The 23,943-nt window shown below is 48.0% G+C and overlaps 1 protein-coding gene and 1 long non-coding RNA gene across 2 annotated transcripts in view; both read left to right on the top strand.

The window, feature by feature from the left end:
* LOC147737196 (uncharacterized) overlaps positions 1–23,943 on the top strand; it is an 82,853-nt gene that overhangs the window by 19,949 nt on the left and 38,961 nt on the right. The gene's annotated exons all lie outside the window — the stretch shown is intronic.
* Positions 1,779–23,943, top strand: part of LOC147737197 (uncharacterized) — a 57,483-nt gene continuing 35,318 nt past the window's right edge. The window contains exons 1-2 of the long non-coding RNA XR_015295550.1: positions 1,779–1,904; positions 9,530–9,580. This is a non-coding gene — a long non-coding RNA (uncharacterized LOC147737197). The remainder of the gene's footprint in view (positions 1,905–9,529; positions 9,581–23,943) is intronic.

Raw genomic sequence — 23,943 nt, 5'->3', positions numbered from 1 at the left:
AATTTTTTTTATGTTTCTCTGCCCACTTCACAGCGGGCAGGGAAGCAATTGTAAAGTTTGCTCACAGCAGCTAGGTGCATTTTCTAATGCTCCTGCCTGCTGGGAGCAGACGTAGTGTTTATTCTCGCTTTGCAGGAGCTTTAAAATTGCTCCCACAAAGCGAGAGCAAACACAGGTTTCCGTGTCCGGACCAGTGCGGGCAGGGAAGCTGCTATGCTCTGGCTGGGGCGAACAAAGCGATACCAGGTATCTCTTTGTTCGCTTGGAGTTGGCAGGGTATGCCCAGACGTGGGTCCCTTGCTCCCTCTACTGCTGGATTCAAGATAGCCTGGCTGATGAGGAATATGAATCCGAAACCGGTCCCAGGATGTTTGTTTCCGGTCCAGGGAAGACATGGCTTCGCAGTTCGGGCTGGACTGTTCCCTTGAGGCACAGGGTCAGACTGATTTGCATATGGCCATGTCTGAACTGGGGTGGTGGAGTGGGCTAAAAAATGGCGATGGATTAAACCCAGATCAGTTGGCTGGGGGTGAGTGTTTGATTGGCTCAAAGGCTCCGGCCATCATCCCCTTTGGTATCACATGGTATATCCTCTAGGCACTACCTTGAATACTTCCCAAACTGTAACTGCTGAGAAGAAGTTTGACAAGAGTATCATCTAATAACCACCAGGCATTCAAACACCACATACTTTTCAACTCCCACTGTCGATGTCAGAGGGCTAGTTGGACTGGTGAATGATCGAAAAGCCCGCAGGAGAGACTGACATATTTACCTATGTCATCTACATGAATTGTCTGTACTGAAAATGGGAAGGACCTACAGAGGCGAATGAAGAATGGCGACCCCTGTGGACCACTGAGTAAATCCTGCATGATTGACACAGGTGTATGTGTACTACCAAGGAACACAAACGTTGTACCTAGTAAATGAGTCTCTTGAAGTAACAGGATATCAGGGGTGTGATGTTCAACAAACAACATAACGTCCCCCTCTTAATTTTAGTATTCAAACTATTATCAGTCCATGACTTTATACTATATCCCATCTCACAGTCTGACAACAATTTGTTACTCATTAGAATCAAAGTGATCCTGTTCAACTCGCAGGAGCATGTGCCTGGTAACACGAACAAAATGAAACCCTGAAGAATCTAAACGAAAATCCATCCCCTTTACACCCCCACCCTATATTTCCATCCTAGAAATATCAGACATCCCAAATAATATGTAATAATGAACTGTGAAACTCAAGTGAAAATAGAAACAAGCAAGCAAAAGGAGTGATGCACTTTGAATGAAGAGCCCCTTTTCTTATAGAGTCCCTTTTCTTTTCTCTTTCAGGGGCTTTGTATTGTGCAGAAAAGCTGAACATGAAGTCAGTCCTTTCATAATGGTCTCTGTTTCCACATGGGAGTGAGTGGGTAAAAAATGCAGAGAAATGCAAAACTTAATTTGGGGCAAATCGTTGGAAAGTTGTTTGAATATACACAGTCCTATCAAATATAAAGAATTACCCACAGAAACAGGAAAAATAGAAAAACAGAAAAACGTTGAGTAGTTTAATTACGGCAGTTTTCTTACATTTTCATGTATTTAATGAAATTCAGGATGTCATTTCCAATTCACTTTAAAGACTGGAGGCGGTGGTTCCGTCAGCGGCCACCAGAGGGCGCTCCTCGCCTGCTGATGCTGAACTGCACATTGGCTGAAAGGGAGAGGGGTTTCCTTTTCCGGGTCAGCGGTGGCAGAGACAGCACAAGCAGCGGTGCCGACATCACTTCCGGCCTCTCCTGGTGTGTTCAGCCTGCAGCAGAGAAGGAAGGAGCCCTGTAGTTACCTCCATCTACAGACCCCCCTCAGACCCCCAGGAGGAGGAGAGAGCCTGGACAGGTTTCTGCTCAGGTAGGAGAGCTGCCAACTCACTTGGCTGCAATTTATTAATCCATGGATCAGATTCTCCCCCCTGGCATTCATGGTGATGAGCCTGAGTGGGGTGCAGAGGAGGAGAGGCCTGTCCCGGGGTGCACAGGAGGTGAGCCCTGTCCAGGGGTGCAGAGGAGGAGAGGCCTGTCCAGGGGTGCAGAGGAGGAGAGGCCTGTCCAGGGGTGCAGAGGAGGTGAGGCCAGTCCTGGGGTGCAGAGGAGGTGAGACCTGTCCAGGGGTGCAGAGGAGGAGAGGCCTGTCCAGGGGTGCAGAGGAGGTGAGGCCCGTCCAGGTGTCAGAGGAGGAGAGGACTGTGCAGAGGTGCAGAGGAGGTGAGGCCTGTCCAGGGGTGCAGAGGGGGAGATGCCTGTTCAGGGGAGCAGAGCAGGTGAGGCCTGTCCAGGAAGGCAGAGGAGATGCCTGTCCAGGGGGAGCAGAGGAGGTGAGGGCTGTCCAAGGGAGAGGCAGAAGAGGTGAGGCCTGTCCAAGGGAGAGGCAGAAGAGGTGAGGCCTGTCCAGGGGTGCAGAGGAGGAGAGGCCTGTCCAGGGGTGCAGAGGAGGTGAGGCCTGTCCAAGGGAGAGGCAGAAGAGGTGAGGCCTGTCCAGGGGTGCAGAGGAGGAGAGGCCTGTCCAGGGGTGCAGAGGAGGAGAGGTCTGTCCAGGGGTGCAGAGGAGGTGAGGCCTGTCCAGGGGTGCAGAGGAGGTGAGGCCTGTCCGGGGATGCAGAGGAGGAGAGGCCTGTCCAGGAAGGCAGAGGAGATGAGGCCTGCCCAGGGGTGCAGAGGAGGAGAGGCCTGTCCAGGGGTGCAGAGGAGGTGAGGCCTGTCCAAGGGAGAGGCAGAAGAGGTGAGGCCTGTCCAGGGGTGCAGAGGAGGAGAGGCCTGTCCAGGGGGGCAGAGGAGGTGATGCCTGTCCAGAGGAGGGGCAGAGGAGGAGAGGCCTGTCCAGGGGCAGAGGAGGTGAGGCCTGTCCAGGGGTGCAGAGGAGGTGAGGCCTGTCCAGGGGGGCAGAGGAGGAGAGGCCTGTCAGGGGGGGGGAGAAGAGGTGAGGCCTGGGGGTGCGGAGGAGGTGAGCTCTGTCCAAGGGTGCAGAGGAGGTGAGGCCTGTCTAGGGGTGCAGAGGAGGAGAGGCCTGTCCAGGGGTGCAGAGGAGGTGAGGCCTGTCCAGAGGAGGGGCAGAGGAGGAGAGGCCTGTCCAGAGGAGGGGCAGAGGAGGAGAGGCCTGTCCAGGAGTGCAGAGGAGGAGAGGCATGCCAGAGGAGGGGCATAGGAGTAGAGGCCTGTCCAGGTGTGCAGAGGAGGAGAGGCCTGTCCAGGGGTGCAGAGGAGGTGAGGCCTGTCCAGGGGTGCAGAGGAGGAGAGGCCTGTCCAGGGGCAGAGGAGGAGAGGCCTGTCCAGGGGTGCAGAGGAGGTGAGGCCTGTCCAGAGGAGGGGCAGAGGAGGAGAGGCCTGTCCAGAGGAGGGGCAGAGGAGGAGAGGCCTGTCCAGGGTTGCAGAGGAGGAGAGGCCTGTCTAGGGGTGCAGAGGAGAGGAGGCCTGTCCTGGGGTGCAGAGGAGGAGAGGCCTGTCCAGGGGCAAAGGAGAAGAGGCCTGTCCACGGGTGCAGAGTAGGTGAGGCCTGTCCAGAGGAGGGGCAGAGGAGGAGAGGCCTGTCCAGAGGAGGGGCAGAGGAGGAGAGGCCTGTCCAGAGGAGGGGAATAGGAGGAGAGGCCTGTCCAGGAGTGCAGAGGAGGAGAGGCCTGTCCAGAGGAGGGGCAGAGGAGGAGAGGCCTGTCCAGAGGAGGGGCAGAGGAGGAAAGGCCTGCCCAGGAGTGCAGGGGAGGAGAGGCCTGTCCAGGGGTGCAGAGGAGGAGAGGCCTGTCCAGAGGAGGGGCATAGGAGTAGAGGCCTGTCCAGGTGTGCAGAGGAGGAGAGGCCTGTCCAGGGGTGCAGAGGAGGAGAGGCCTGTCCAGGGGCAGAGGAGGAGAGGCCTGCCCAGGGGTGCAGAGGAGGAGAGGCCTGCCCAGGGGTGCAGAGGAGGTGAGGCCTGTCCAGAGGAGGGGCAGAGGAGGAGAGGCCTGTCCAGGAGTGCAGAGGAGGAGAGGCCTGTCCAGGGTTGCAGAGGAGGAGAGGCCTGTCTAGGGGTGCAGAGGAGAGGAGGCCTGTCCTGGGGTGCAGAGGAGGAGAGGCCTGTCCACGGGTGCAGAGTAGGTGAGGCCTGTCCAGAGGAGGGGCAGAGGAGGAGAGGCCTGTCCAGAGGAGGGGCAGAGGAGGAGAGGCCTGTCCAGAGGAGGGGAATAGGAGGAGAGGCCTGTCCAGAGGAGGGGCAGAGGAGGAGAGGCCTGTCCAGAGGAGGGGCAGAGGAGGAAAGGCCTGCCCAGGAGTGCAGGGGAGGAGAGGCCTGTCCAGGGGTGCAGAGGAGGAGAGGCCTGTCCAGGGGTGCAGAGGAGGTGAGGCCTGCCCAGGGATACAGAGGAAGAGAGGCTTGTCCAGGGGGCAGAGGAGGTGAGGCCTGTCCAGAGGAGCAGAGGAGGAGAGGCCTGTCCAGGGGGGCAGAGAATGAGAGGCCTGTCCAGAGGAGGGGCAGAGGAGGAGAGGCCTGTCCAGAGGAGCAGAGGAGGAAAGGCCTGTCCAGGGGTGCAGAGGAGGTGAGGCCTGTCCAGTGGTGCAGAGGAGGAGATGCCTGTTCAGGGGTTCAGAGGAGGTGAGGCCTGTCCAGGGGTCCAGAGGAGGTGAGGCCTGTCCAGGGATGCAGAGGAGGTGAATGACAGGGTACCAGGGCACATCAAGTCAAATTGAATCAGTGGTCTGTCAAAAATTGGGGGGTTACTATAACAGAAACCCACTTTCCTACAGGTAGTCTTTGAACAAAATGTGGAGATGCATACCATGCGTTCTAACTTGTCATTTGCTGGTCTATTTTCCAGAATGGTCTCTCTTGGAGTCCACCAAGCACGTTTCATCGTATTTTCAGCAACTTGTTTGGGTATCCGCGTTCCTTTAATTTGTGCACAAGAATTTCTGCATTCATAAAATAATCACTTTTACCTGAGCAATTCCGTCTTATTCGGAGAAATTGGCCCGAAGGCAAATTGTCATGTAAACTGTGTGGATGATGGCTTGTATAATGCAGGGCATTGTTCCTAACCCTTGATTTGGTAAACAATTTATTTCTTTAGTTATAAAGTTTTATATAGCGCGAACTTGATCCCGAAGGATATCAGAGCGCTTTACAGTTAGAGGGAGAGGAAGGAAACAGATCACAACAAGACTAAAATGGTGAAACTAATAAGCATAAAATCACATAGAGCAAACATAACAGATCCTATCTAATTCAGGGTTAACGTAGAGTGGGCTCATCAAAGATAAAATGACATCAAGGGAGTGATGATACATAATGATGTAAGCGGGGCAAATACAATTGTAACAAACAGAATTATCAACCAATGCTGTAGTATTTACAGAGCGATTAGGGTCCGTCGTGATAAGGTAAGAACTTTCTTCATGAGGAATCTTTTTGCTTCCAACTTGAAAGCATCCTTGGAGGAGATTCTATGAATTTCCGGTGGGAGAGAGTTCCAAATATTTTGTGCAGCGCCAGAGAAGGCTCGTTGATGGTAGTTCATAATCTGCCATTGTGGCCAAAGACTGCTACATCCAAAAATGTGATAGATGACTGGCTACTGGACACACAGAATTGTATATCTACTGATCTGGCATTCAACCATTCAATAAACACATTTAAGATATCATCTTGTTCATCCCAAAAGCAATGTGTACCACCCAGAGGCAATGTCTATGTGGTAATCAAACTCTCGTGTCATCGGTAGGCTAAGAGTAAGATTTATTCACCACTCACCCAACTGCACCAGGAATGTAACTGCCGGTAACAACCTGGCAACGCATCAACAACAACATTCCAGGAGCCGCTGGAAGGAATCTTTAGTTAAAGACGCATCACCACAGTCTGGGGCCATTTTAAAAAACACAGTATTACTTACAACTTTAGAATGGTTGTATATACCCCTGATCTTGGACATAAATGGGGGAAAGGCATACATTTAGTTAGTGATTCCTGAAGCTCACTATTTCACACATTGTAGGTCAGGAATAAACACAGAGTCTCCTGGTTGTCCAGTTTCGTAGTGCAGTAAACCACACTTGGGGTGTTGGAGATTGTGATGGAGAGGCAGAGGGATTACAATCCCTGGATAATGACCTGTATAGTGGCACTGTCGAGAAGGAACATTTGGTGTCTATTTCCAGCATATTTAGGTAAAGTGGTGAAGCTGGGATTAGATGTTATGTCTAGTGGTGTTGTGCGCACACGCCTGTGAATTGCCCACCTCTTTAAGGGTTGTGTCAAGGGTTATTTTTACATCATTTTTCTAGATGTATTGAGCATATTTATAAGTGCCTTCCCACCATCAATGCCCGCTCCTTAGGCAAACATAAGGATGAGATAGCAGAGCTACTCACTGATCATAAACTCGATGTCCTTTTTATAACAGAGACTTGGACAGACCCTGCATCTGGACCAGACCTCGTAGTGGCTACGCCCGAGAGCTATTCTGCCTTAAAACCAAGATAGACTGGACAATAAAGGAGGCAGGCTGGCAATAATTTTTCGCAGCCAGCTAACTACTAAAATAGATCCTATCCCCTCTTCCATTTGCGACGCACTATACTTCACGATCCTGCTCACTCCATCCCAAACATTTAAGGGGATACTACTATACCGCCCCCCAGGATCGAGAACAGAGTTTCTGTCCGGCCTAGGTAACCTCCTAGAATCCACAGTAGCCGAAGATACCTTCTGTATTCTAGGCGACTTCAACTTTCATTTAGAAAACCACCTAGATAAGGACACCTCGTCACTACTTGCGGACCTAGAAGCAGCAGGGCTGTCACAGCGAGTTCATAAAGTCACCCACACAGCGGGTCACACGCTGGATGGCCTTTTCACAAATAACCAAAATATCCTTGTAAAAAATATACTCCCTCTAGTGTGGACCGACCATCACGCATTCATATTTGACATTTCTACCCACAGTAAGCCTTTCCTAAACGCCAGCATAAATAGGCCAGATGTAGTTAAAGCTTGAATAAAGGTAGACAATCATCTCCTCAATACCCAGTTGTCCTCCCCTCGACCAGATGCCTCGCCAGACTCTAATACTGCCGTGGCCAATTACACCAACTGGCTGCAGAAGGCCTTCAATCTGCTGGCACCGAGCAAAACCCTCTCCAAAAATAGAACCTCCCCGTCAGCCCCATGGTTCACTGAAACCCCAAGGGAACAAAAGAAAGTATGCAGAAATCGGGAAAGGCAATGGCGCAAATCCTACACCAGCGAAGAAAAATTCCTCTACAAAGATGAGCTTGCCATATATAAACGCATTATTGCACAGGAAAAAAGTGAATACTATGTATCCCAAATAGAATCGGCAAAACACTCCAATAAAAAGCTCTATCAAGTAGTCTCTAAGCTGTCAGGTCACACACCTACCGCTGCTACAACACCCTCCCAGTCACTATGTAACTCCTTAGCGGATTACTTCTATAATAAAGTTAACAACATCTATTTGGAATTTGCATCTCACACCAAGTTGGCCGATCAACCTCTGATCAACAGTACCCCAGAACATTGTTTGAAGCAATTTGAAAACATAACAGCAGAAGAAATAAATTCTTAATACAATGTCCTCTATAAAGTCAGGGTCAGCAAATGACCCTTGACCACAGGACGCACTCACACCAGTTGCTGAGCAGGTGGCTGCTGTTTTATTCAACATTTTTTATGTAATGTTCTCCTCTGGAACCTATCCACCACCTGGAAGAAGACAATCTTAAAACCTCTATTAAAAAACCCAACCTGGACCCAGTTGTTACCAAAAACTATAGGCCTATAACTAGCCTACCTTTCACAGCTAAAAGTGTAGAGCAACTCATGAATATTCAACTTTCCAAGTATATAGAAGACCATCATCTCTTAGATGACACTCAATTTGGGTTCCGCAAAGGCCATGGAACAGAGACCGCTTTAATTAAGGCGTCGGAAGACATTAGAATTATCCTGGACCAGGGAGGAACAGCAATACTCATCCTGCTGGACCTCTCAGCGGCCTTTGACATGGTCGATCATACTATCTTGATCGATCGTGTCACTTGTATGGGCATCCAACACAAGGCCAGAGAACTGCTGCAATCCTTTCTCACCAATCGCACTCAGTCGGTAAACTTAGGCAATTTCCACTCTGCCCAATTGGCCCTACCATGTGGGGTCCCTCAAGGCTCATCCCTGAGTCCGACTCTTTTTAATATCTATGTGTCGGACCTAGCCAAAGTCATCAAAGCTCATGGGATGGGCCTTACTTCCTACGCCGACGATACTCAATTGGTGCTGGCTATGAACAACAACGGAGAAAGGGTTGCAGCTAACTTTCAGGAAGGCATTCTCGCCATCTGTAGCTGGATGGCCAGCAACTGCCTCAAATTAAACTCTGAAAAAACAGAGGTCATGCTCTTCGGTAAACTACTCCCCTGCTGGTCTCAAACCTGGTGGCCCCCCTCCATGGGCACCCACCAACTCCAGTAACCAAGGTTAGGAATCTGGGTGTTACATTTGATGATAGACTGACTTTTCTTCCACATGCTAATTCGGTAGCCTCAGCATCGTTTCACAAATTACGCATGATTAAAAAACTTCTGCCATTTCTTCCTCTGAACGCTCTAGTCAGCACCTTAGTTATGTCTCCCATAGATTACTGCAATGGACTGTTTGCGAATGTGCAAAAGAAGGTCATTCAAAAACTTCAAACAGTTCAGAATGCAGCTGCTAGAATTTTATCAGGAACCCCTAAATTCAAGTCCATTTCCCACATTGTCAAGAATTATAACTGGTGTCAGTAAAGAATCGGATAAAGTTCAAGACAATTTGCATAGCCTTTAAAGCATCTCACAAAACAGATCCGAATTTCTAATATATCCCCCAAAGATTCACATACACTTCAGCTAAATGTGCCACACACTAAAACAGCTTCTTGGGGCGACAGAAGATTTGTGGTCTCCACGGGTAAACTCTGGAATACTATCCCGCTGGAGGTCAGATCCTGTCAGTCTTCGCTTACTTTTAGAAGGCTGATAAAAACCTGACTCTTCAATCAATAAGATCTCCAACAGGGTTACCTACTGCGGTCCGTAGCACCGAGACACCCCAGGGTATTTGTGCGCTTTACAAATCTCCCAAAAAAAATCAATAATAATAAATAAGGAAGCTTGGTCTGTGTGTAAAGGCGCTTTCATGTACTGGATTCATGTGAGGTGGAGAGCCCATTTTAGGTGTCTCCCTTGTATCTACATAGCCTCTAAAGTTGTGTGCTGTTCCATAACGTTAGTGACAATCTGCATTATCTCCTCTCACTCCATGCCCGCCGCTGCTTTTTAGAGTCTCTCCTCGTATTGAAATTCATTGTAAAGCAGATGACCCTTGTAGAGAAGGTTATAATCTCTCTGACACCACTTGGTACGTAATACCCCACACCTGGCCCAAAAAAAGTGGTGCACAGTCAATATATCGATGTTGTAATATCAACCTACCTTAATATCAAGTTTTTTATATCGTAGGTACAGAATATCGACAGCAAGAATATCGGTGACCAGAATATCGACCTTAAGGTAAGTAATTTTGTTTTATTTAATATTGATGTAAGTAATATCGTTAGCAAAAATATAGTTGTAAATAATATCAATATTTATATTAGTGTTATGTATTTAAGTATGTATTTTATATGTATGCGTTTAATATTTTTTGTAATGTATTTTATTTATTTTTAAATATATGTATGAAATGTTTAGAAAATATTAAAATATTTTTAGGCAGATTTTGCATTTTAGTATTAGAGCGGGTTGTGGGTTTACAGGGGAATAGGGTGAGAAGTAATTTAATTATATTAAATTAAAAAATCATTTTCATTAAATATAAATTAATTTTAATAAAATGTTGTGTTTTAGTATTAGACCGGGTTGTGGGTTTATAGGGGAAGAGGGTGAGAAGAAATGTAATTATATTAAGTTAAATATTAATTTTTATTAAATATAAATTAATTTTAATAAACATTTGCATTTTAGTATTAGAGCGGGTTGTGGGTTTATAGGGGAATAGGGTGGGAAGTAATTAAATTATATTAAATAGACATTTTTATTAAATATAAATTAATTTTAATGAGAAATTGTGTTTTAGGTCTGTTGCGTTTTATGGCTTTGTAGGGTAATAGGGTGGGAAGTACTTTAATTATTTAATTAATATTTTTATTTAATTTGTATTTATTATTAATGTATTGGTAATTAATAATTGGCCATTCGCTTTTATGACTTTATTAATTAATACGTATATTAATAATACATAATGTGTTATTAGTTTTATTTATGGTTATTGATAATTGCATTATTGTGTATTAATTAATAATTGGTAATTCATTTTTATTAATTGATTAATCGTTAATTATATTATTTTGTTAATTTTGTATGTGTAGCGTGTTGTGTGTTTATAGGGGAATAGGGTGGGAACTAATGTATTATAATTAATTATTTATTTTAATTAATTAATATTTATTAATTAATAATTGTTAAATAATTATTAATTGGTAATATTGTTTTATTAATTGATACAAAATAATTGTGTTATTTTTTATGTGTAGTGTGTTGTTGGTTTATAGGGGAATATATTTGGAAGTAATATATTATAAATAAGTCATTATTATTTTTAAATAATTAATGTGAAATTATTATTAATTAATTACTAATTGTTCATTATTTTTAATTAATTTATAATTTATGTATAGTGTGTAGTGTATTTAGAGGGGAATAGGGTGAAATGTAATTTAATGTTAATTACGTAAACATGTATTTATTTGTATTGATATTTATTAATAATTCTTTTAATGAACTTTTTCAAATGTTATTTCTATTAAAATATTTAAATTATAAGTGCCTAAAATGAACACCTATGCTATCCACCACTTTCCCTACTGTTACACTGGAGTGGGTGTAGTAATTTTTACCCCTATGCTATCCCACACTTTCTCTACTGTTGCATTTATGGGAGTGGGAATAGTAATATTAATTTCTACGCTATCCAACATTTTCCCTACTGTTGCACTCTCTGGAGTGGTAATAGTATTTTAACCCCTACGCTATTCAACACTTTCCCTACTGTTGCACTCACTGGAGTGGGAATAGTAATTTTAACCCCTATGCTATCCGAATACTTTCCCTACTGTTGCACTCTAAGGAGTGAGAATAGTAATTTTAACCTCTACGCTATGCAACACTTTCCCTACTGCTGCACTCACTGGAGTGGGAATAGTAATTTTAACCCCTATGCTATCCAACACTTTCCCTACTGTTGCACTTGCTGGAGTGGGAATAGTAATTTTAAAACATACGCTATCCAATACTTTCCCTACTATTTCACTTACTGTAGTGGGAATAGTCATCTTAACCCCTACGCTATCCAACACTTTCCTTACTGTTGCATTTGCTGGAGTGAGAATAGTAATTTTAACACATATGCCATCCAAATCTTTCCCTACTGTTGCACTCACTGGAGTGGGAATAGTAATTTTAACACATATGCCATCCAACACTTTTCCTACTTTTTCACTTACTGGAGTGGGAATAGTAATTTTAACCCCTACGCTATCCAACACTTTCCCTACTGTTGCACTCTCTGGAGTGGGAATAGTAATTTTAACGCCTACGCTATCCAACAATTTCCCTACTGTTGCACTCACTGGAGTGGGAATTGTCATTTTTACAATTACGCTATCCAATATTTACCCTACTGTTGCACTCACTGGAGTGGGAATAGTAATTTTAACGCCTACGCTATCCAACAATTTCCCTACTGTTGCACTCACTGGAGTGGGAATTGTAATTTTAACCCCTATGCTATCCGAACACTTTCCCTACTGTTGCACTCTAAGGAGTGAGAATAGTAATTTTAACCTCTACGCTATGCAACACTTTCCCTACTGCTGCACTCACTGGAGTGGGAATAGTAATTTTAACCCCTATGCTATCCAACACTTTCCCTACTGTTGCACTTGCTGGAGTGGGAATAGTAATTTTAAAACATACGCTATCCAATACTTTCCCTACTATTTCACTTACTGTAGTGGGAATAGTCATCTTAACCCCTACGCTATCCAACACTTTCCTTACTGTTGCATTTGCTGGAGTGAGAATAGTAATTTTAACACATATGCCATCCAAATCTTTCCCTACTGTTGCACTCACTGGAGTGGGAATAGTAATTTTAACACATATGCCATCCAACACTTTTCCTACTTTTTCACTTACTGGAGTGGGAATAGTAATTTTAACCCCTACGCTATCCAACACTTTCCCTACTGTTGCACTCTCTGGAGTGGGAATAGTAATTTTAACGCCTACGCTATCCAACAATTTCCCTACTGTTGCACTCACTGGAGTGGGAATTGTCATTTTTACAACTACGCTATCCAATATTTACCCTACTGTTGCACTCACTGGAGTGGGAATAGTAATTTTAACGCCTACGCTATCCAACAATTTCCCTACTGTTGCACTCACTGGAGTGGGAATTGTAATTTTTACAATTACGCTATCCAATATTTACCCTACTGTTGCACTCACTGGAGTGGGAATAGTAATTTTAACGCCTACGCTATCCAACAATTTCCCTACTGTTGCACTCACTGGAGTGGGAATAGTCATTTTAACCTCTGCGCTATCCAACACTTTCCCTACTGTTGCACTCATTAGAGTGGGAATAGTAATTTTTATAGTTACGCTATCCAATATTTACCCTACTGTTGCAGTCACTGGAGTGGGAATAGTAATTTTAACCCCTACCCCTCCAACACTTACCCTACTGTTGCACTCATTGGAGAGGGAATAGTAATTTTTACAGTTACGCTATCCAATATTTTTCCTACTGTTCCACTCACTGGAAGAAGCGTGCCTCAATGGTTAGAGCGGCAGACCCTGATGCAGAGGTCTGGCCCGGGACCAGGGTTCCATTCCCGCCTCAGCGGCTCTTAAACACAATTTCCCCGGACCTGATAATTCTCACCTCGGGTCTAGTCTAATCATGGGTCACACTCTGTGACTCTGGGCAATAGCTTGCTTAATCTCCACAACGGCCCCAGCAGCGCTGTGGATACCTGGCTTCAACTTTGGGGTGCCCAGGAGTGGACATTTCACAGGAAAGCCAGGATGGGTTCCACAGCGGTATGAATACAGCGCTACGAGGCCTCCGGGTAGAAGTACACTATATAAATACTCTACATTTACATTTACATTTCACTGCAGTGGGAACAGTAGTTTTAACCCCTACGCTATCCAATATCTTCTCTACTGTTGCAATACCTGCCACTCCTGCAAGTTCGACTGCATCAGAACCCACACTAAATCCACAAACCCCAAACAGAACTCCGACACTAACTACCTAAATTGCATCCTGCTCAACACCCGCTCGGTCCATAGTCACGCCACTGAACTTTGGAACCTACTTGACCCACATCGCCAGATGTCGCATTCCTTACAGAAACCTGGATGAATGCTTCATCAGCACCCGACATCTCCGTAGCCATCCCGGACGGCTACAAGATCATCCGAAAAGACCGCACCAACCAAAAAGGAGGAGGCATCGCCATCGTCCATAAGAACACCATCCGCATCACGACCAGCTCTGACGATAACCTCTCTTCCACGGAACACCTACACTTCCAGATCCACACCGACCCCAAGACCACACTCAGAGGCACCCTCATCTACTGGCCACCAGGACCCCGCACACAATTCAGCGAAGACATCACTGACTTCATCAGCCCTCACACCCTCCCCTCCGAGGACTACATTCTACTGGGAGACCTCAACTTCCACCTGGAAAAGAACAACGACAGCAACACCACCACCCTTCTGGACAACCTCGCCAATCTCGGACTCAAACAACTTGTTGACACCCCCACCCACTATGCTGGGCACACGCTCGACCCAATCTTCACCTCCAGCAAACACATCTTCAATCACACCCCAGCCCTTCATTGGACGGACCACAGCTGCATTCACTTCAACTACAAAAAGCGCACGACCCACAACCACCCACAACCAATTCCCCGAAGACACTGGAACCAAATTACCATCGAACAGCTCTTTTTTTTTTTTTTTTTAATTTTTAAAACCTTTATTATAAAAGAGCACACAGCTATTCAGCCTAACATCCCGGAGGCAAGGCAGCATAGTATCAGGAGGAAAATAGTGCAAGGCGATTTACATCAGAACATTGCAGGTTGTTTTTTATTTTTTATAAAGATAACCAAACCAAGAAAGAAACGCCAAAGGGCGCATAAGAAAGGCAATGGAGTAAAGAGGACGTGTATGAGTCGGTCAGAGGCAGAGGAGGACAGGTAGAGAATCGATAAAAGAATGAATAGTAGGATGGGGAGGGGGGGAGGAAAGAACAGGAGAAGTACAATCAGCATAAGACAGTTGGTGTCACAGGTTACGGTGATAGGTGTTCGTCCCGGGGAATAGGCTCCGGTGGTAAGCACACATCACCCCTGTACGCATTCCATGCCCCCCACACTTTGTTCCACGTTTGAGGCCTCCCCCTGGCAGCATAAACCGTCTTTTCTCTGAGCATACACCAATCCATGTTGGCTTTCCATTGTACCACCAGGGGGGCCGTAGCAGCACCCCACTTCTGAGCAATATCTCGCTTAGCAATCATATTGCCTAGTGTCGCCCAACGAGTCTGCGCCGTGTTGTAATCAGTCGGTTCCCAGACATTGAGGAGGCACCTCCGCGCCTCCGCAGCCAACTCAACACCAGTCACCTCTCTCATAATCCGATGTACTCTCGCCCAGTAAGGGGCGATAACGGGGCATTCCCACAGAATATGCATAAAGGTAGCGAGTACCCCGCAACCACGACGACAAAGGCCATCGGGCGAGAAGCCCATGTGCACAAGCCGGGGGCCGGTGACATACACCCGGTGAAGGATTTTGAATTGCACCAGTCGGAGACGCGAGGAAATGGCGACCTCCTTAGGGGAGGACACTGCACTCTGCCAGTCCTCGTCGTCAAGTTCCAGGCCATCTGCCACCCATTGTTCTCTCAAGCGCAGGAGGAGGTCAGTTCTAACATTTATCAGTTTTTTATAAGACAAGGAAATGGCACTGTCAGGCATATGGCCGTCCAGAATCCTGTCCTCCAAGGGGGAGCTTTCAGGGATTTCGCCCTCCGCTGGCCTAGCAGAAATCAACGCGTGCCTCAGTTGGGCGTAGCGGAAAAACTCCGAGCTGCCCAAATGATACTCGGCCTGCAGTTGGGGAAAGGTCTTGACTTCTCCTTTAACAACCATGCCTTCCACCCTGGAGATACCTATGAGATCCCATTTATCAAAACCCTTGGTGTGCCACAGTCTGCCCAGGATATCAGAGTCGTACAGTGGGGTGAATCCAGTCAGTCTGCCCTGCCAACCCTGTGCTTTAGTAATCATCCGCCAGATGTGAACCGCTGCCTTGGTCGGGCCCGTGAGGCGCCGATCGAAGGATCTGGAATACAGGGCGCGATAGTAGTTGCCACCGCGCAAGAGCCATCTGTCCATTGCGTAGCCTGGGCTATCCGCGGGGCCATAAAAACCATGGTTGATGGCAGTGAGCTGAGAGGACCAGTAGTACCGCCGTACGTCCGGCAAGGCGATACCTCCGTCATACCACGGTAATATGAGCTTCTGGATGGCGACACGGGGTCGACCCTCCCAGAGCAAGGCACGTTGCAGGCTCTCAATTTCTCGGAAATAGCGAGCCGGAACCGAGTCCTGAGTGTTCTGTAGGGCATACAGGAACCTGGGCAAGGACATCATTTTAAACAATGCCGCCCGGCCCAGGAGAGAGAGCGGGAGCTTGCGCCAACTATCCACATCTCTCCGCAGCCGCTGGAGAGGGGGAAGGAGATTGTGATCATATCGCGCCTTTGAACTACCGGAAATGTATATTCCCAGGTACTTAAAGCCCTGTCCGGCCAACTGGATATTGCAGCCTCTAGGGAGGCGCGGCGTGTCCCCTTTTAGAATGTAAAGGGAAGACTTAGCCCAGTTAATGACCAGGCCAGAGTGGCGTCCAAACAGCCTGAGCACGTCGCATGCTACAATAAGTGACTTGCAGGGAGAAGTAAGATAGAGCAGGATGTCATCTGCGTATAGGGAAACTCTATCCTCAAAGCCCGGGGCCCAAGTGATACCGTGCAAGTCCGGGTGCGCACGTAGCATGGCCGCGAGTGGCTCCAAGGCCAGCGCGAACAGGAGAGGTGACAAGGGGCAACCCTGTCTGGTACCTCGGTGGAGAGCAAAGGACGCCGACATGCGGCCATTGACTGTAACGTTAGCCAACGGGCAAGCGTAAAGAAGTTGCACCCAGCTCAGGAAGCCCGGTCCGAAGCCAAGCTTCGCTAGCACCGCCCAAAGATAACTCCACTCAAGGGAGTCAAAGGCCATCGTGGCGTCAAGAGAAGCAAGTACAGCCAGTTCTTCCAGAGTGTGAGCTCTGGCCATGGCACCATGAAGCCGACGCAGGTTAAGGGCAGTGTTACGGCGGGGAATAAAACCCGATTGGTCCGGGTGCACCAAATCACCGATGACTCCAATCAACCGATTTGCAAGCAATTTGGCTAGGATCTTAGGCTCCGCGTTGAGGAGAGAGATGGGACGGTAGGATCTGCAAACGTCTCTCGGTTTCCCCTCCTTGTGAATAACCACGATGGTGGCCAACCGCTGATCCAAGGGGAGGAGGCCCTCCTCCCGAGCCCGCAGGAACATAGTCCGCAGATACGGGGATACCACATCCGGTCGAATTTTGTATAACTCGACCGGGATACCATTGGGGCCAGTCGCTTTACCCGACCGTAATGCACGGATCGCCAAGGCAACCTCGTCAGCGGTTATGTCCCGATCTATGTCGGCACGGTCCTCTTCAGAAAGACACGGGAGGTCAATTGTCGAGAGGAACGCGGCCGAGTCAGCCTCGGAGCGGTCTGAGCTGGAAGTATAGACACCCCGGAAATAATCAGCAAAAGACTCGGCAATGGCACTTGGGTCCGTGACGGTCACTCCGTCATCGCCCAAGATCTCCGGCACCACACGGCTAGCCATCTCGCGCCTGTCCAACCAAGCCAGCAGCTTTCCGGCCTTGTCCCCAACGTCATAAATACGACCTTGCTGTTCCTTGGCCAGAATAAGGGCAGCATTCGTGGCGAGATCGTGGTATTCCGATTGTTTAAGGGAGAGGTCATGCAAAAGAGAAGGGTCGGGCTCGGGCCCCAAACGGGACTCGAGGTACAGAACCTCATCTTCAATACGCGCGAGGTCGGCATCTCTGACTCGCCTGGCCTCCGCAATGAGAGCAAGGGCCTCACCCCTCAACACAGTCTTGAATACCTCCCACAAGGTGATAGCCGAGCCAACCGAGCCTACATTTTCCGAGAAATAGAGGTCGATGGCCTTGGCCAGGAGCGCACGCGTCTTGTGATTACGAAAATACCATGGGTTTACCGCCACCGGACGGTCAGACAGGAGAATGTTGAAATCAAACGAGACCCATAACGGGGAATGGTCGGAAATACCCCGTGCCAGAAAACGGGCCTCAGACACGGCAGGTGCATGCGCAGCCGGGGTAAGGGCGTAATCTATACGGGACAGACTTCCATGGGCACTCGATAGGAAGGAAAATTGGCGGAGCACGGGATGTAGCAGTCGCCAACTGTCCACCAACCCCATGGAATCGAGGAAGGAAGGCAACCACATTTGGGAACTGCAGAGATCTCTCGGCGGTTGGCGGTCCAGGGAGCCAGAGCAGACTGAGTTGAGATCACCCCCCATTATCAATAGGCCCGCAGGCAGGGACAAAATGGCGCCACCAAGGTCTTGGAAGGTACTGGATTGCAGGCCCGGGGGAACATAAACCGAAAGTAGCGCTAAGGAACGCCCCTCCCATCTTCCCGCCACTGCGGCGTAGCGTCCCCTCTCATCAATCACAGTGACGTCTATCTCAAAGGGAAGGGACGCACGCACCAGGATACCCGCCCCCCGGGAACCCGAAGAGAACCCAGAGTGGGCCACCATTTTGTAGCCTTTACGATTAAGGGCCTTGCAGGAGTTCCCTACCAAATGCGTCTCCTGTAAAAGCACAATATCGGGCATATGTCTCTTTATCAGTTGAATCACCACCCCTCTCTTAACACGGTCACCCAACCCATTAACATTCCAACTGATCACTTTTAATTTCCTACCCCCCATCGTCCCGCAACCCGTCCCACCCGACCCCAGCCAACTCGATCATCAAGTAAACAGTAGTAAACACAATCCATTGCCCAAAGAAAAGAGAAGATGAAGAACGAACACACAGATAAACTTGCATAGTTGCACCCCCCACCCTGCACCCCTGCATAAGACTAAAAAGCCCCCCCAACCAGCAGTGTGCCTGTCGCCCCAAATACTACTCTACAAGAAGAGACCCAGAGGAGTGAGGAATCTCCGCGAACACCCCCCGCCACCCTCCATGTACAAACAGGAAAGTCAACAGGGTCAATTAAAACAATACCCAATAGTCACATGAGGCGGAAAGACCAAGCGACGGTTTTCCCACTGTAGAGCCAAGTCTCATAGGTCCGGCGCGGCGACAAAGTGTCCAACCAGTCACTCACATTCTCGGCAAAGTCAAAGAAAAGGGCCCGGCCCTCATGTTCAATCCGGAGTTTGGCAGGAAACATCATGGAATATTTATATCCCATATCACGCAATCTCCGCTTCACCCCGGCATAGCTTTGGCGCTGCCGCTGTACCGTCCTGGTAAAATCCGGATAGAAATGAATGTCGGCGTTCTGGTACTTGAGCGGTCCATGTCGTCTGGATGCCTGCAGGACCGCGTCCCGGTCGCGAAAGTTGAGTAGTCGAGCCACAATGGCCTAGGCGCCACGCCCGACTTCGGCGGGCCACCCGGCACCCGGTGGGCTCGCTCCACCGAGAAAAAGTTGCTAAGGCCAGGCGGTGCCAGATGGGTCTTTATAAGTTCTTCAACAAAGAGGTCCGTCGCCGCTTCCTCCGAGCCCTCCGGGACACCAATAATGCGGACGTTCTGCCGCCTGGCACAACCCTCAAAGTCCTCCAGCCTCTTTGAGAATTGATCTGCAGTCATCCGCAGGTTCCGGACCTCTGTTTGCAGGTCCGAGACGTCGGCCGTCAGGCTGGAGGTCCTAATGTCCAGTGTTTTGACTCGATCATTAGTTTTGCCCAGGTCGGCTCTAATAAGAGTCAGGTCAACGGCCATAGTGTCCACCTTGTGTGTCAAGACCTCATGTTGCTGTTGCATGTCCGCCCGGAAACTGGTGATGGCTCCCATAATGTTGCCCAGGGTAGGCTCGGAGCCGTCGGGCGAGCCCGTAGGCGGGAGGCTCTTGGCAGAGGGTCCCGTAACGGGCGGCGTCTTCGGCTGGGTATAGCGCTCAATCCTGTTCTGTTGCGACTGTGCTTTCCCGCGGACGCCTTTGTTCGATGTCTTGTCGGGGTCCCCTCTGCCCGCCATGTTGGGTCCGATGAGGACAAAGGGATGTGCCAGTCAAGCCCGAGCCCAACGAGCAAGATAAAGTTTCCGGGCTGGACAGGGAGACCAGGCCGTCTTGAAAACGCACTGCGGGCGCTAGTATTCCGCCAGCAGAGACGACAGGCAGCCACTCCGCAGATCGATCGTGCGGAGTGACGGAGTCCGGAGAGACAATGGCACAGCACTGGCACGGAGTTCCACTCGACGTAGCTCAGCGTAGGAAGCACCGATTCGAAATCGGAAAACAGTTCTCGCCTCAGTAGACCATCAGCAATAAGAATCCACCCTTGTGGGTCAGGATTTCAGACAGGATATCTGAGGAGGATCGGAAGGTCCGCGGAGCTCCGAGCTTACGCGGCCATCTTGGTTGCCCGCGAAGCTCCTCCCATCGAACAGCTCTTCACATCACTTCACCAAATCCCTCCTGCCAAATCATCGGACCCAAACCAAGCAGCCAGCAACCTCACACAATGGATCACCCAAAGCGCTGATGAATTAGCTCCCTTGGAAAACCATCAAATCAAGCAAGGCAACAATAAAGCACCCTGGTTCAACGATGACCTTAAGAAATCCAAGAAACACTGTCGTAACCTCGAAAAAGCCTGGAGAAAAAACCCAACATCTGACAACCTGACCATCCTCAAGAACGCCACCCGCAAACACCAACTGATCCGATCTACCAAGAAATCAGCATTCAAGGATCGACTTGACAACAATGCCCACAACAGCAAGGAACTATTCAACATCGTCAAAGAATTTACCACCCCCACCGCAGGCACCAACGACATCACTCCCTCTCAAGACCTTTGCGACTCCCTAGCTTCTTTTTTCCACAACAAAATCGCCGATATACATAACAGCTTCGAAAACCAATCCGGAGTCCAGTCCACTCCACCCACCTCAGAACCAAAACACCCCTCTAACAACCTTTGCACCTGGAACCCAATCACCACTAAAGACACCATCCGCCTGATGAACTCTATCCACTCAGGATCGCCAACAGACCCATGTCCCCACCACATCTTCAACAAAGCAGACTCCCTTATCGCACCCCATCTCCAAGACGTCATCAACTGCTCCCTCAACTCCGCTACCTTCCCGGAAAGCTGGAAACATGCCGAACTCAGCGCCCTTCTGAAGAAACCCACAGCTGACCCCACTGAACTTAAAAACTACCGCCCCATCTCGCTCCTCCCTTTCCCTGCCAAAGTCATTGAGAAAGCCGTCAACAATCAACTCGCCACCTTCCTCGAATCCAACAAATCCCTCGACCCTTCACAATCCGGCTTCCGAGCCAAACACAGCACCGAGACCGCCCTCATCGCAGCAACCGACGACATTCGAACACTACTGGACCACGGGGAAACAGTTGCCCTCATCTTACTAGACCTCTCCGCAGCCTTCAACACAGTCTGTCATAGCACCCTTATACAATGCCTAAGCGACGTCGGAATACAAGGAAAAGCATTAGATTGGATCATCTCGTTCCTTGCCGGAAGAACCCAGAGAGTCCGCCTCCCCCCTTTTAGATCAGAAGCCACCCCAGTTATCTGCGGGGTACCACAAGGATCATCACTCAGTCCCACCCTCTTCAACGTTTACATGAGTCCCCTCGCATCCATAGCGCGCCAACACAACCTCAACATCATCTCCTACGCTGACGACACTCAGCTGATCCTCTCCCTCATCAAAGACCCAAACACCGCCAAAACCAACCTACACGAAGGGATGAAAGAAGTAGCCGAGTGGATGAAGAACAGCCGTTTAAAACTGAACTCAGACAAAACAGAAGTCCTCATCTTAGGCTCATCCCCCTTTGCCTGGGACGACTCATGGTGGCCACCGGCTTTGGGAACCGCACCCATCCCCACGGACCACGCACGCAACCTGGGCTTTATCCTAGACTCCTCCCTCTCGATGACCAGACAAGTCAACGCCGTCTCATCATCATGCTTCAACACTCTACGCATGCTCAAAAAAATCTTCAGTTGGATTCCCACCGAAACAAGAAAGACAGTCACCCATGCTCTAGTCACAAGCCGACTGGACTACGGAAACACCCTCTATGCCGGAACCACAGCCAAACTACAGAAAAAACTCCAACGCATCCAAAACGCCTCAGCCAGACTCATACTAGACATCCCCCGCCAAGCTCACATATCCGGTCACCTGAAAGACCTCCACTGGCTCCCCATCAACAAGAGAATAATGTTCCGTCGCCTCGCCCACGCACACAAAGCCCTCTACGATCTAGGACCTGAATGCCTCAACACGCGGCTGTCCTTTTACACCCCCACCCGCCAAGTACGATCGTCCAATCAAGCCCTCGCCGCAGTTCCACGCATCCACAGATCTACCATGGGAGGAAGATCCTTCTCCTACTTAGCGGCCAAAACCTGGAATTCTCTCCCCACCCACCTCCGCCTTACACAGAACCACCTCTCCTTCAGAAAACAACTAAAAACTTGGATCTTTGATAAGTAACTTAACCCCGCCTCCCACACCCAAGCGCCTTGAGACCCTCTGGGTGAGTAGTGCGCTATACAAATGCTGAACTTGAACTTGCATGTGTATATATGTATTTAACATGTATACAAATTGTGTTAACAATTTAGAAGTTAAGAAAATTATTATTAATTAATATTAAGTAAGTATATATATAATATATATTATATGTATATATTTAATTTATGTTAACATTATATATACTAGTTATTTTAAAATATTAAAAAATATTTAACTATGTTTCTTATATATATATATATATATAGTTATTTTACATTCTTTTTTAACTTTAAAAAAACTAATATTTTTAACAACAATATTTTTTTGTTTCGATATTTTTGTGCTTAATGTAGATAGGATATCAATATTCTTGACTACGAAATTTTGTTTCCCATATTTTTGTAGGTCGATTTTCTGTCCGTCCATATTATAAAAAAAAAATAAACTGACTGCATGATTTACTATATGGTAATACTTCCTTGAAATATTACTCATTTTGCTCATACTTCAGGCCATGTGAAACTAGTCTTTGCCCTCCCACCCTCTTGTCCACACAGTACCCTGAATCCCGCCACCTATTACATGCTCACCTCTCAAGAGAACTTACAGACAGAATAGAACTTTTCCTGCTGTTAGACACTGAACACTTTCTGTTAGTAACTCCACTGGGTGCAAACCCATTGGTGCCTGGTCTGTGTTATTGCATTGTTTGCATCAGATTCTACTCGTGCCTGGCCTGTGTTATTGCATTGTTTGCATCAGATTCTACTCGTGCCTGGCCTGTGTTATTGCATTGTTTGCATCAGATTCTCCTTGTGCCTGGCCTGTGTTATTGCATTGTTTGCATCACATTCTCCTTGTGCCTGGCATGTGTTATTGCATTGATTGCATTAGATTTTCCTAGTGCCTGGCATGTGTTATTGCATTGTTTGCATCACATTCTCCTTGTGCCTGGCATGTGTTATTGCATTGTTTGCATCACATTCTGCTTGTGCCTGGCATGTGTTATTGCATTGATTGCATTAGATTTTCCTAGTGCCTGGTCTGTAGTATTGTATTGTTTCATCAGATTGTCCTAGTGCCTGGCGTATGTTTTTGCATTGTTTGCGTCAGATTCTCCTAGTACCTGGCCCATGTTATCGTATTGTTTGCATCAGATTCTCCTAGTGCCTTGCCCGTGTTATTGCATTGTTTGCATGAGAATCTCCTAGTGCCTGGTCTGTACTATTGCATTGTTTGCGTCAGATTCTCCGAGTGCCTGGCCTGTGTTAATACATTGTTTGCATCAGTTTCTTCTAGTGCCTGGCCTATGTTATTGCATTGTTTGCATCAGATTCTCCTAGTGCCTGGCCTGTGTTGTTGCATTGTTTGCATCAGATTCTCCTCGTGCCTGGCCTATGTTAATACATTGTTTGCATCAGTTTCTTCTAGTGCCTGGCCTATGTTATTGCATTGTTTGCATCAGATTCTCCTAGTGCCTGGCCTGTGTTATTGCATTGTTTGCATCAGATTCTCCTCGTGCCTGGCCTGTGTTAATACATTGTTTGCATCAGTTTCTTCTAGTGCCTGGCCTATGTTATTGCATTGTTTGCATCAGATTCTCCTAGTGCCTGGCCTGTGTTATTGCATTGTTTGCATCAGATTCTCCTGGTGCCTGGCCTGTGTTATTGCATTATTTGCGTCAGATTCTCCCGATGCCTGGTCTGTGGTATTGCATTGTTTGTGTCACGTGTTCCTAGGCCTGACCTGTGTTATTGCATTGTTTGACTCACGTTTTTCTAGTACCTGGTCCGTGTTATTGCATTGTATGCACTGCTTTTGGTGTGTTATTATTCTAATAGTTGCAGCTTTTTTAACAAACATGGTACCTTTTATATTTCAATCAAGTGCATC

This window comes from Lissotriton vulgaris, chromosome 1_1, assembly GCF_964263255.1.
Source record: "Lissotriton vulgaris chromosome 1_1, aLisVul1.2, whole genome shotgun sequence".
Classification (NCBI taxonomy): domain Eukaryota; kingdom Metazoa; phylum Chordata; class Amphibia; order Caudata; family Salamandridae; genus Lissotriton; species Lissotriton vulgaris.
Note: the sequence above shows the minus strand (reverse complement) of the source record. Positions and strands in the feature narration are given on the sequence as shown.